The following is a 9016-nucleotide window of genomic DNA, read 5'->3' on the forward strand; positions in this document are numbered from 1 at the left end:
AGCGTGGGATTTCTTCCCCCTCACAGGTGTGCATGTGAGCATGAATGGTTATTTGTATATGTGATTGACTGCCGAACAATCCAGCGTTTAATCCGTGTCCGTGAAGAGAATAAGTAGCAGACATTCGATGAGTGGAGTTTTAAGTGCTCTTGCTTCACAGCAAGAGGAAGAAAGCTGGCTCAGGCCTTTTCGTGCGGCCCTTCCATCGATTCTCGTTTCCTCCCACAGTTCCCAAATGTCTAAGTGACATTTAATAATCTTCTTAACTGGAATAGTTTTAACTTGAATAATGACAATGGCGTGGAGATGATTTGCGGCAGAATAGCTTTGAAACATTTTTGTCACACTGTGTAACATGAAGTACAACATAGAACCACATAGAATCAATGCACCAATCATAGCACACCTGTTCATGAGCGTAGGCATGAGCAATCATGGAGTGGACTCTGACTATTTTCATGGGGTGGTTATCAAAAATAAGATAACATTGATTAGATGACACTTACAGGTTAGGTAGCCACGCACAAGCAATCACGCCGTGCCCACGCCGTCGCCATCCAATCTTGATAGGGCCAGGAAAGAGTCTGAACATTGGCTCAAATTTGCTTAGACATTGTCGTTCGAAATGTTGTACAAGCACACGGCATCTCATACTTTGTCAAACTAAAGACATGTATTGGCAATACAATCACAGATTAAGACCTACTTTTTATTTCCAAACTGCTTTTTATTTTGAAAATTCTTCTTGTTTGAAAATAACGTCGTTGAGTTTTAAAATGCTGCATAGCACAATCAGCCAAGTTTTTAATCACATCCTTTTGGATAATAATACTGGAGTCTTCGTATGCGTCTTTTGATTTGTTGGACCTTAAATGTAGCATTTCATACGTGGTGGACCACGGCATTCTTTTGGCTCATTTGCATAACAGGTAGGCTGTGGTTTAGATACTATTTGATATAGAGGACAGTCACAGTTTGCCCCACAGTTGTACGGAGTTCCACAGGGATCAAATTTGGGAGCCCTGCTATTTTCATTGTATTTTCTACCTCCGTGTTCCGTCTTTTTTTTTTTTTTTAAAGTGTTTTATAAATAAAGTTCTGTTGAGTTTAAAAAGCTTATCAGTAACAAGGATGCTGCACATTTTTACTTTACTACTAAAAACTACAACCAAGTATCACAGTAAAGTATTGTAGTCAACTTATTTGGCTTATGACCACAAGACAGAAAACTTTGTGCTTTAAGGTATTACTTTCCACTAAAGTTTTGTTGGAAGCCAATTGAAGATAAGTTGTGCTTGCATGTTGAATGGATGTCCTCTAAAACGGAATCCTGAGCCACTTTCTTTTTGTTTTATCAAGTAGACTTCCCTCTGTATTTGTCTTCTCATATAAATGTTTTTCAAGAATATTTTACACATTCAAGTTTGCAGTTGTATTTTTTCCAAAAGTGCTTCTTGCATATGTTACATGCATTACACTGGGACATTTTGAATCTCAGTAAATGTCCACAGGCACACTCTATGCGAATGTCGAACATTTGCTTCAGTTCGAAGTAAGAACCCCATGATCATAGCTGTCACAAGACTTCAATATATGCTTGTGGCGGAACCGAGCAAGTGAGTGCCTCTGGGACTTCACGGCATGCAAGATGAGCAGACGTTGCATCATCAGTCCTGCTATTTGATTTTCCTGAGGCACTTTTTTTCCCCCCTTTTTTTTTTTTTAAGTAGGTCTAGTTATGTGCACATTTGTGTGTGTATGTGTTATGTGTGTGTTTTATGCTGCATTCAGAAGTTGACTAACTCAGAAACATGTGATGTTCTTTGAGAAAAGCGCACTCTGGCAGTTTTTTGTTACACTACGTTAAGATCTTTCCTGATACAACAGACCTGAATTACGGGTTTTATTTGTGGGTTTTGAATTGCTTGCGAGTTGGAGCGGCACCCCCCCCCCCTAAAAGAAATAGATCCATGCAGGAGTCGATTTAAATGGTGTTCAGGCTTGACTGGATTGGTTTATCTAAAACAAGTTCTGGTAGATTTTCTCTGACAACGACCACGAACGCGTCACCCAATGCGTGACAACAAACATATCCCTTAATAATTAAGAACGTAAACAGGAAGTTGGCTGTACTGTCTGTTATCTAAGCACCATCCTGATTGTTTTATTTTATTTTCCAGTCATCTCAGAACAATTACATTACATCAAGTGAACCACACTTATCATTTGTCAGCAAAAATGACTTTACGTTCAATACCACTGCTGAAAATATGTGTTATTCAAATAACATATTTTTATTTTTAAATACATTCATTCCAATATTTTTTTTCTGCACAATAAATGTTTTTACAATTGTATAAAGTTACAAGGGAAAATGTTTCCTTAAATATAGCACTGCTTATCAACAAATCACAATCAAGACATCCTGAAACTCACCTTCCGCTTATTTGCATCACAGGTTGGTAATTATACTTTTTTTTTTTTTTTTTAATCAAACATAATTTGCATGATTAGCCAAACGTGTTCTTGGCAACACCATTGCAAATACTTTTACCTTTTGTGAGCTCTCCAAGTACTACCAAACAGGCGACTCCAACAAATAATATGTTTAAATAGACAAGAGTCAGATGTGGTAGAAACAGCTTTGAGTACTTTGAGCTACTTATGGTAATCTTTTCACAAACACCAACATGCAGAATACTAAAACAATTTCAAGTTAAAACTTGACACTATGAGTTTACGTAGTGTAAATTATAACAATTATATTACTTTGTAATCCATAACGATTATAAAAAGTCAGCATGCTGTTAAAATGACTTTTTTAAAAGAGTAAAAAAAAGAAATCCCCAAAATAAACAATTGATGTGCCCTGCAATTGGCTGGTGACTACTCGAGGGTACACCAGACTCAGCTGGGATCGACAACAAATTCCCCCGTAATCTAAATGAAGATAAGCTATAAAAAATGCATGAAAGTACATCGGATATTTTGTAATTTTTTTTTAGTTTTTCCACCAATAATATGAATATTGTCTGCAGAGCTCTTTCAAAGCATCAGAAGGATAATCCTAGTCATCGGGAGAATGGTACAGAATCATTTCCAAGGGATTAGATATAGCATGGAACACAGTGAAGAAAGTCATCAAGTGACTAAAATGCGTCACAACAAAAACATTAGAGAGAAGTGGATATCCCTTAAAAATGATTTTTTTTTTAAAATTTATTTTCCCATGAGTCAGGCTGTTTTTTTTTGATGATGCTATTGTGAGAAGAGCTCGCACACCTACAATGAGTACCAGGCATGGATGGCATTTTCGACTTGGTGGCACATCCTGACCTACTTACCTAATTAATCTAATTGCCGATTGGATTTGTTTTAGTTCATCTTATTGCAAAACTGGTATCAGTCTGCTCATCACATGCATGAAAGTCGCACAGTCGATTTTCCACCTGTGTTCTTCCTGTTTTGTTTGGTAGTGTCATTCCATTGAAAGAGTTATTTTTAAACTCCATATGTGTGTACACTGGTGGAACATGTCAAAATACAGAGGCACTGTTTCCTACGTCTATTGTTTTTTTTTGTTGTATTTCTTTTCCTGCGCTGCCGTAAGGAAATCTGCAATCTGTTAAATTGTTTTGTTATGATGTTTTGATCTCACCAGAAACCACATTGGCAGGCTGAAGTCTGCCCTGGCTGGACCAGTGGATCAGAGGTCCCTGTCCTGACCGTAGCAGCCGACATCATGAAATAGAAACTCACTCAATAAGTCTTGAAAGCCCGATGCAGATCAAGCAAGCAAAAATTAAGGCGGGAGGTCAAGAGTTGAGCTGCCCGAAGAAGTTAAATAACACGAGTTTCTCTCTTCACAAATATCATTAAAAAGCAGACCAAATTGTATCAGTGTAGCATGTCTGCCTCACAGGGCAGAAGTTGAGGGTTCAATTCCAGCTCTGGCCTTCCTGTGTGAAGTTTGCATGTTCTCCTTTGGTACTCCGGTTTCATCCCACATTCCAAAAACATGCTTGCTAGATTAATTGGAATCTTTATATTGTCCCCAGGTTTGATTGTGAGTGTGAATGGTTATTTGTCCACGTGTGCCCTGCGATTGGCTGGCACCCAGTTCAGGATGTATACCGCTTACTCTGAGAAGATATACAGATAATGTATATATATTAGGGCTGTCAAAATTAAAGCGTTAATTCAGTTGATCTATCACAAATTTTCTTAACTCAGTTAAATATTTTAACTCAATTAACTCAGTTTGATTTAATTCAAAAATAATTTGCATACTCTGCTAATATTGCGCTATATTAGCTGTACATCTTTAGCAAGTCTCAGAACAAAACAGTTTGTTCAAGTTATCACTGGGCCTTGCAAACCAACAGTGCTGGAGTGTGGCGCTTGTGGGCAGTTTGGAGAAATGTTTCGGAAATGAACGTCTGTAAAGATGTCTCCATTTAGATCGTATTCAAGAATCAAAGAAAGCTATTTAGAACAGTCTTTGAAATAAATACACTTCATAGTTGGAGATTTCGCATCAATTACAAGATATTATTTAGTAAATATCTGTTACAAGCTTTGCAAAAAATAGTAGTTGAAAAATGTGATCAATCGCAATTAATCATGGAATTGAAAAGGATTGAGGACCGCTGCTGTCATTCAGTGTCCCTGGGATAAGGTCCCCTTATGGATGACCATGACAGTACCATTGGGCATTCCGTCAGTTTGGCACCCATTTTGTCGGACTTTGATGATTGACAGGAAACTAAAGAAAAAAGACGGACTAAGCACTGACGGAAGCGGATTTTCATCCGTCACAGATGGATGCCCGTTTATGACGGTCTGGCAAAATTTTGTAAACTGCCCCCCTCTGCCATTGCTAATGGAGGACTGGAACAGGCTCTGGAACATACATGTATGTGTGTGTGTGTGTGTGTGTGTGTCCGTGTGTGCGAGCAATGCTTACGAGTTCAAATAGTATTCTAAAACTGAGTTCAGTTTCAGGGTAAAGGTTGTGATTGCATAAAACATTAACTATGAAAGGAAATCCCAACACTTACCACAAAACCAGGTTATAACTTATCCTGCAACAATGGGCTTTGGAGGGAACTTGCAAATTTTTTTTGTTTTTTTTCGGCAATGGACCAAATAAGACACATTATGACTTTCGTAGACTCAATAAAATGTGGTTAGTAATTTTGAGATATGTTTGAGTGTTGAGCTTGTTCGAAAAATCTGCCATGCTTCCACACTTTGCGCATACAAAGACATGCCTGAGCTTCGCAGTGGATAAAAGAGGGATGAGGAATGGCACGCCGTCAGTTGTTGAGGCAATGTTATGGAATTCCATTCAAGTTGTGTAAAATGTCAATCATGTGCAAATCCTTTTCAACCTAAAACAATTAAAAGCACTCCAAACGCAATGCATCTAACAGTCAAACCGATTAACTTTAATTGTCTTCTTGCAAATATCCGCTTAAGTTGAATTTGATGCCTGCAAGTCGTTCCAAAGATGCTGGGAGAGGGGGAACAGAAGACTGGGAAAGTTGAAGAATCTTAAAAACTAAATAAATAAAAAGGAAGGTGTAAAAAGGTGTATCCTTAAAATCTCCATTGTTTACAATTAAGGATGAGATGAAGTACAGCACACTGTGAAAAACAGCGTGAAAAAAACCCAAAAGACAATTTAAGTATGCAATTGCGAGGAATTGAGGCATTTCATCACCCATGCTCCATAATATCATCAAAAGATTCAGAGAATCTGGAGAAAGCTCTGCACGCAAACTTTCTCCATCAATACTTTCAAATGGGCCGCCGGAAGTACACTTCAAATAATTCCTGACGTGTCTTTTTGGCGCACTTTAAAGGCGCAGCGATTCTCCTGTCCGCATTGCGCAACTTGGAAATTCACGTTACCACTAAAGAGGCGTGATTCCATGAAGTCTGAGAGTGGCTCTTACTTCCAGATTGTGGACGTTTCATTCGATATATGAGGTCCATCGAGATCCATTTGTGAAATGTGCCAAGCTTCGGATATTATCGCCAGTGACGTGTGTGTAGCTCATTTTACAAACTACTTTGAAGGAGCGTGTGGTTTTTTTGACATTGACTTTTTAATCAAGCCAATATGAGAAATGTATTCAGAATTCCGTGTTTATGATGGAAGGCGAAGGGGACAGTCCCACCAAATACCTGAAAAAAAAATGCATAACTCACGACCTATTATGCATGTGGATAAGCTCCTCACAAGTTTCGGAGTGTGTCGTCAGCAGTAAAACTCCCCCCCCCCCATCTCGTCTATTACGTTCAGGCCCGTGATGGGCGCCGTTCGCGTCATCACCCACACGCAGATTATGCGTCTTACTCAGAACCAGATGCAATTTCGTTTTCGTCTCAGAGAACTTCCAAGTATGAATCCGAATTTGAAACATTAATCTCTCGTCTGACAGCAGTGACTGGTTTCGCTTAATATCTTTTGCCCTCTACCCTGGAACTGATATCAGCATGTGATCCCTCAGTCAAAGGGCACGCCCTCCAAGGCTTATGACGTCCTCTGTTGACATTTTTAATCAGAGCAGGCATAGTTGAATCGAAACATCCATTTGTGAAGTCAAATGGAGAGTATGAAAGAATTCCATGACACCAAAGGGATTTATGAAAATGTTCGTATTTCCAGTATGCCTTACATAATAATATCAGCCACAAAAACTAGCTTCCAAAGTCACTCATCCTGCTTTATGGTTTCTTCTGTCGTTATAATTCCAGGTTAGGAGAATGGCAAAGGGACCAATTATGCTTGTGCGTATTACCTTTTGGGGAATATTACACAAGAACCTGCAGGCGGGTGTGAGGTAATTTTATGACCTGAGTGCATGACACTTGTGTGTGACCCACCAACTGCTTCAAGGCCATGTTTTCAATTTCTAAATCTCAGTGCTTCCTTCTCAGGAACCTTGTGACAACAACAACCACTCACGCAAGTGTCAAAACCATTTCATCGCTCACTGTTTTTTTTTGTTTTTTTTCAATTCTAGCCACATCTGACCTTTTCAACAATGATTTATTTGTGCTCATTTTAGTAACCTCACCTCATCGGAGAAAAAAATAATAATTTTAAATGAAAGAGAACAAAAGCATTACAACAATATATATGTCTTTGAAAAACCACAGTATCTAGAAAATAAAACATTAACAAGGTTTATTCATTTAATTTTTTTCAAGTTCGGCGGGCCGGATTAAAACTTTTAATGGGCCGCATGTGGCCCCCTGGCCGTAGTTTGCCCACGCTTGACATAAACTGTACCTATGGTCATTCAGCTGCAAGGAGATGCATCAATTGAGTGCAAGCGAGTGGGTAATAATGGATGCATGGAGGAACAACTGAAGAGAGAATCAACTTTTCCACAAAATATAATGAGTTATTACAAAAGAAATCACCTTTTTTGTGCACACAAAACACGCTCAAAACATTTCTCAGCATGCCGAGCGGCATTGTTCATGTGTTCATCCACCTCCTTTTATTTAATAATTATTCACTCATTGTCAGTGTAATTAATTCCGCAGCGTGATTGTTGTGTTTAAAGTCAGTTGTTTAAATTGCTGGCCGACAGCATTGGGCATTGAGTTATTGTGATCACAAATGAAAGTCAAGCATAAAATGCTTTTCAGTTCAAATCCGACTATCATTTTCTGTGAGCCTTTGTTTATTGCTGCATATTTTTAAAAAAATGCATTCTTACATGGCCTACGTGGAGGGACTTTGTGCAGCCATCATAAAGTTCTTACGGTGTTTGAGTTGAAGCATGTGATTCAATCTGCTTGTAGCCCAATAGATTCGGATTTATCCCTTTTATCGTTTTTTTTTTTTTTTTTAATCAGTCACCTATTACATGAATGACTTGTAAACATACGTTATGTCTCAATGCCAAAAGCCGATAAAGTGACACTGAATACTTGCGGCGTCCCCAGATAATCTACAAATGGGTAAACAAAGTGTTTCCACTCAATTAACACGGAAATGTTGGTATTTATGGTTCTTGCCCAATTGGTCGAGTCAAGGTCACTTTTTTTAAGTTCTGCAAACTGAGAGACAGTCTTGCAATTTGCACGTGGGAGTATTAATTGCAGCGGTTTCCCCTCCCTAAATGGAGAGGCCGAAATGCTTGGAAATGTTGGGGAATTCAACAAACCGCTGCATGACAAACTGCATGACAGCCAAGAGCAGCAGCTGCACCACAGTGGATAAAAACAACAGTCATCAGTGTGCTATGAAAACAGTACAAGACATTGTTGACCTACATCGACAAACATTAAAATGCACTGTGTGTGTGTGTGTGGGTGTGTGTGTGTGTGTGTGTGTGGGTGCGTTTATGCAGAAGAGGAGATCAAAGGACTATCATAGCCGGTCTTTCCAAGCACCACCCAACAGTGGTTTTACCCCAAAAAGACGGTATTTAAAAAAATAAATAAATAAAAAAAATATATATATATATATGTATGTACAAAGTTTTGGGATTTTTCATGTACAGCATCTGTACTTGAGTATCTATCTTTTGTGACGGACTGCCGACCAGTTCGGGGATAGGCTCCAACCCACCCGCAATCCTGATCAGGATGAACTCCACAGGAACGAAATAGATGTTTCTTTTCTTGACTTTGTGTGACTTCGAACATGCTGTCATGTTTTTTCTTCTGGGTAAAAGCGCCATGCAAGTTAATAAAAGATGGAACATATTTTTTTTGTAGACATATTTTTAATGTCTGCACTTTTTTCCGTTTACTCAAGTAAATGTGTTGAAGAAGTACTTGACTACACGCCTGCTCAACAGAATGTAAAAATATTTGACACCTCCGACAAACAAACACACCTGAATGATTAAAACACAATGAACCAATCACAGGCGGCACATGAACATCCTGTTAGCACATCTGCCTCACAGTGCAGAGGTTGTGGGTTTGAATCCAGGCTCCGCCCTTTCTGCATGTTCTCCCCGTACCTGCGTGGACTTTGGTGAAT

Source organism: Idiotropiscis lumnitzeri, chromosome 1 (assembly GCF_059441095.1).
Source record: "Idiotropiscis lumnitzeri isolate Australia: NSW breed Sydney's pygmy pipehorse chromosome 1, RoL_Ilum_1.0, whole genome shotgun sequence".
In the NCBI taxonomy this organism is placed as follows: domain Eukaryota; kingdom Metazoa; phylum Chordata; class Actinopteri; order Syngnathiformes; family Syngnathidae; genus Idiotropiscis; species Idiotropiscis lumnitzeri.